The sequence below is a fragment of the Populus trichocarpa genome, chromosome 1 (genome assembly GCF_000002775.5).
Source record: "Populus trichocarpa isolate Nisqually-1 chromosome 1, P.trichocarpa_v4.1, whole genome shotgun sequence".
Lineage (NCBI taxonomy): Eukaryota > Viridiplantae > Streptophyta > Magnoliopsida > Malpighiales > Salicaceae > Populus > Populus trichocarpa.
The window spans coordinates 6,641,486-6,647,542 of NC_037285.2; the positions used below are offsets into that span (position 1 = coordinate 6,641,486).

General features: G+C 33.3%; 1 long non-coding RNA gene across 1 annotated transcript; it reads right to left on the reverse strand.

The window, feature by feature from the left end:
* Positions 1-1,772: 1,772 nt before the first annotated feature.
* On the reverse strand, positions 1,773-5,061 carry LOC112328379 (uncharacterized). The gene is made up of 2 exons (XR_002983221.2): positions 4,418-5,061; positions 1,773-3,781 (listed from the first exon to the last, which is right to left on the reverse strand). It is a non-coding gene; the product is annotated as an uncharacterized LOC112328379 (long non-coding RNA).
* Between the last annotated feature and the right edge of the window lie 996 nt (positions 5,062-6,057).

Sequence of the window (6,057 nt, forward strand, 5' to 3'; positions counted from 1 at the left end):
GGAGTTGCCATCTAGTAATTAAAAAAAACTAGGGATCCTAAAATATGCACTGGTTCTAGAGATTCGGGTAAGTGGTTAGTTATGTTTAAAGGAAGAACGATGTCATCCTTACAGCGTCATTTCTTATGAAAGATTACATTTGCTATGTGTTTCTTTTAAATTTGTTTTTTCGATTTCCATCAATTATCCTAATTATTTTTAGATTTTTTTATTTTTTTAATTACTAATTATTTTGTGAAATGTTTGATGTTGATATTTAAACACATAAAAAAATGGCACCAGACCCTAAAAATAGAAGACTCGTCAAAGATGTTAATGTTAAGTCTTAAGAAATAATTTTCATCAAAATTGCTAAAAATTGATGTAACTCGTATTTGATTTTAAAATTTAAACATTGATCCTTTTTATTTTAAAAAATAACATATAAAAAATGATATATATCTCTAAAGAAAGAGGTTTTGCCGAGATTATTCAAAAAATAGGTTGTAGACCCATATGGATAATAAGAATTAGGCTTTCGATCTGGTAGTGGTAAAAATGGACTTTGGCCTTTTGTTCATAAACTTAGTAAATTGAGAATTTTTATTTGATGTTATCTAGCATAGTATTCGCTATTATATAATCTTGTTTCCATTTGCAGCATATGATTAGAGGTATTAACAGTAATGTAATTTGCCACAAACATTCATTTAAAAAAAAAAAATGTAATGTAATTTGCCTTAAACATTCATTTCAAATAAAAAATGTCATCTGAGCAGACTTGATTTCACATAGGAGTATAGGACCTACAAGTCAAAACCTATTGTATCAAAAGTCTGTATCATTTGAGAAACTCATTAATTTGGGATGGATATTTCTATTGGATATTCTGGATCAATTCCATTACTCAAGGGCCTATGACAATGATGACAACGTTTTCTTCAACCTCATGCGAAGGGCCACAACATTTACATTTAAGATTTATTTTGTCGTGAAAAGGAACAATTTGTTTTTGCATTTTAAAAATAATTTTAAAAAAATTAAAATTTTTTTTATTTTAAATTAATATATTTTTGGTATTTTTAGATATTTTAATATGCTGATATCAAAAATAATTTTTAAAAAATAAAAATATATTATTTTGATATATTTTTAAGTATAAAATATTTTGAAAAGTAATCTCAACCATCTTTTCAAACAAACTCAAGCAAAAATTTTCCTCAGACCAAAATGGGCCAGTTCAAAGGATAAAGCCTCCAAAATGTGGGCTGTGGGCTGTAAATGCCCCACTACCACTGCCTTAACATGTCCTGCCTTTGGAGACATCCATTTCTTCGTGGGAACATCCCTTTAATGTTTGCAAGAAATTTCCAGGAACCCGTTGATGGAGAGATAGGACCTACCTAAATGGCTACTTTGGGGGAGAAGCCTTCATTAATTAGACAAATCAACCTTTTGAAAAGCTTGGTTCCAGGAAAAAACCATAATATATAAAAAGAAAGCTGGATGTGTCTCTAGTCCAAGATACTTCACTAAAGGGGTTTTAGACAAGGTTTATGTAATGCACAAGACATCATACATTCCTCCAACCTAGTGTCAAAGTGTGTCTTTCCTTCTTTAGTTTTATTTTGAATACAGAGTTTTTTAATAAAAAATAAATCAAGACAATCTATACTGTTAGCTAAAAAATTAATTAGATCCTTTTAGAATTACTGAAAACTTATATAATTATTAATTTTAGAATTTATAAAATTAATCGAAGTATACATAAGTTACCCGCAAAAACCCATGTCAATCAAAATTAATAGGAATAAGAATAATAATAATTAATTAATTAGATATACACATAGCAGTATTGTTGTTTCTTACTAGCTCTGTGTTGGGTTGGGGGAACTCATGATGTCTTGGGCAACATGAATTTTTTGTTCTATTTTTATTTATTTATTGTTGTTTTTGGGAGATGAAGAACTCAGGTTTTGGGTAATGAACTCTCCCTCTCACTCTCTCAGCTAGACACATACTTTGAGGGCTTAGAAAATCAAAACCAGAAAACACTGAGTCAACAAAAATGAATTCCAAGAAATGCAGTTTATGTATCCACCAGATCGAGGAAGCGCAAATTGAAAACCTCCATTTTCCAAGAATCGAAACACTTTCAAGGCAAAATACCAATTGCACATCGAAGTTGCTCCCTGAATAATCTGGGTTTGTATTATGCGAATGTGCAACTCAAAGAACAGTCCACAGAGTAACTCTGAGAGATGGAAAAGAGGGTTGCACCAATTAAGCTGACATAACTGTACTAGATTCTTAATAACTTCTTGAAATACAAAATTCAAACAATGCGGTCTAATAGCACACAGTTCTGACTTCTTCCAAATAATAGATACATCATAGTCGTCATTTATCACAGTCAGGGTAAAGAGGAATCCATGGCATCAATGCTGATGTGACTAAACTGTTTAATAGTAAATAATGAGAGAGAGAGAGAGAGTCAGACCATTAAAGGCATTCAGTGTTACATATGGCTCGGACTTAGAAATTGATGACAGAATAAGAGAAAATTGGAACGCACTACTCCACAACGCCAAGCAAATAAGAAAAGTCTAAGCTAAGCAAAAACGCCTATCAAAGAAGACACATCAAGGTTGTCTTCTTGATGAGGCACCTTTCTAGCCATAATTCTTCCCCCGGTTCTACCTTTCCGATCACCTGTTTCCTTTTCTACATATCCATCTTTCTTTCATCTTTCTACGGTTTTTGTTCCCTTATGGACTCTACAAATAAGAGAACTTAAAGAGTAACCACCTTCACTTAGTTTTGTGTTTGATTTCCTGTTAGTACATAATGAACTCTCTTTAACCTAATTAAATTAGAATCATGTGCATGTGTAAATTATCAAAACCACACGGAGAGGATGTTTATGTCTTACATTTTCTTGTAATTCTTAACATTAATAACATAATCTAGCCAACAAATGAAGGCATAGATTGTTGTTGTTGTTGTATATGAAATTGCGGCAAAGAACTACACCACAACAATATGGTCACTATTCAGCCAAAAAAAAGGCTCAATATCTCTACATTTTAACATGAAAACAAAAATTTGCATACCAGTGTAAAGCATATCAAAGTTTCCCCCTCGAATGTTAGGAATTTAGATTTCTAGCTTTTTAGAGAAGACAGGAGCAAAAGCTTTTAGTCCAAAACTACAAGTTGCTGCCATGCTCATGTATGGCAGAAGAAGACTGCATGGTCAAGCAAAATCAAAGGTCCAGTCCATCACATCATATTCTCTTCTTTAGAGTGAAATGCACAGAACCACAGCATAGTTTATGCACAAGCCAGAGAGGTTATAACAGGGTTTCACTTCAAGTAATAGATGGATCAGCATATATAGCAAGTTGAAAGATTAATCATTCTTCCACCTCTCTCTAAGGTAATGGAAGAAGCTTCACGCCAGCAAATGACTCACAGAAGAAAACTAAATTGTTTTAGCAAAGGATCAAATTATCTTACAAATATAAGCTACATTACATAAGAAAAAAGTTATGGAAATTCAAGGACGGAACCCTAGCTAGCTACTTTCCATACGTATGCAACAGCTGGGTGTAGCCCATGATCTCTTCAAGCATGCAAAGGACATGAGTTGACCAAAGGGCACAGATCTAAGCTTTAACATAAAGGTAACCATAAGATAAAGAAAAAGCAGAAACAAAACAAAAAGGAGAGGAGAGGAGATTACCACCCACTACCACTCTCAAAAGTGGCACAGAAAGATGAAGAGACAAGTATACAACCATCTGATGCCAATTAAAGCAGTTATGACTGATTATACAAAAAAAAACTTCGTATAATACATATTTTGATCTTATTTTCTAGTTAAATGAAATAGCATAGGGGAAAGAAAAATGACAAAACATATATACATATTGAATAAGCAAGTAACTGTGGGCTAATAAGGTAAGCTCATTTTGATGAAACCCTAGAGGTTTGTGGTAGTTGAAGTGGGGGAAAAGAAGCCAATTAGAGTGTAGATCAGTAAGGACCAGAAACAGACAGATAAGATTCTTGGAGCCATCATGAGAAAAACTAGTTCAATGATGAAGATGGAAGGGTTAGCTAGATAGACTGACAAGGAAACATAAAACCCTGATCCATAAAATTTAGGGATAAAATATAAAAGAGTAATGATGAAGATCCATCCTCCTCTTTCAGTCGTAAAAGAAGGAGAAAAACAAAAGAAAAGGTAGTCAAAATCCCTCATCATTACACCAATCTGCGAGCTCATGCTCAAAAGAATTAGAGTTTTTCTATTGACCAAAAAACCCATGCACAAAAACATTCCAAAATCAATTTAAAACAAATAAACTCACATGTGCACAGAAATATACATACAGAAAATAACAAGATACAATTTGCAAAATACTAACTCTCACCTTTTAGATCCAGACCAAAAATGGAAGGGAAATTAATTGTAGTGATCAACGATTTGAAAGGAAGAAACAATTGGGGGGAATGAAGCCTGGTCCGACATCATTAAATATAAGTTGATCATGATATCTCTCAATTCAATTTACTAGAATTTAAAAGAAAATCAATCAATTGAGATAAAATCATAGATCCCATTAGTGACCTCGAGCCAGACAACATTCCCCTCAAAAGAAATAGCTTCCATTTCTATTCCCCCCCCCTCTTTCTCAATCAAAAACCTAATTAACCTAAGCAAACTCTAGACCACCCTTATTTATTTCCTCAAGAAAAAGGACCTCTAAACCAAACAGATTGTGAGAGAGGCGAAAGATATAAAGAGTTAAGGGGGGAGAGAAAGAGAGAGATGGGTCTGTATGATCATGGTGAATGAGAAACGAGCAAGGAAAACAAGGAGATAAAAAGGGCAGGAAGAGAGATGAAAAGGTGAAAAGGACAAAGAAAGCAATAAAAGCAGCAGACCCACTGACCCTACAAATGGGTCTCGGGCGCCAGAGAAATGACCACGACCCCTATCTCTAACTCACCCCATCTCTCTTCCTTTCATCACTCTCATCAATCTCATCGTTCTCTACCATGCAATGCAGTGTGTGTGTGTGTGTGTGTGTGTGTGTGTACATTTTAGCCCCCTCCTTTTGCTCTCTTTCTCTCTTTACGCGGTATCAAATTAATTAAATCCCATGTGTGCCGCGATATATCATCATGACCTAATCACACCATCATATTTTTATGCTTAAAATAAATTATCAAGTACTATCTCTGTTTTGCTAACAATAACATCTTTATTATACCTTTTATATATATATATATATATATATATATATATAAAGTGATACAGTATATCACTACTTTTATGTGTAACCCTAGCTATACTTCCCATTGGCATTAATCAAGAATTTTGTTACCTATTCAGGATCACCATGTGCATTGTGTGTGTTCTTAATTATTATACCATATATTTTCTTTCTTCCATTTCCATCAACTAATTAACTAATATGGTATTATCAAGGCCAAGTTTCACATATATAGATTAAATAAATTCATATTCGATTTTTTTAACCATTATGGTATTTTTGAATAAGTTTTTATACAACGTCCATACTAATTTATATATAATTTTTATTACACTTGAAGTATTTTCATACCAAATTTACATGCAATCATATTAAATTAGTATATGATGAAATTGATCATATATATCTAAAGCATGAACTCACTTGCCCACCTAAACCAAATCCCTCAAGAGTTTGATCGACATTGAATGAGGCGTCCGTAGATATGATAACGTGATGATGCTTTGACGATAATATAAGACAATAAACACGTAAGAGAGAAGATGAGTCAGAGGATTAGTTGAGCTAATTCACCGTCCCTAGCTATATAGTTTAGTCCTATGATTTATGGGTACCTATCAATTTTGCAAGTGTTACCCTATTTTGGTACAATGTTATTTTGGGTAAACTAAAAAAACAAACAAACATGAAAAAGGGTAGCCTCGTTCACCGCAAAAAAAATATCACTGCTTTTTTCTAAGCTTGCGGGGGATTCGAGATGACGACAGACACAGAGAAAGAGAGAGAGAGTCACA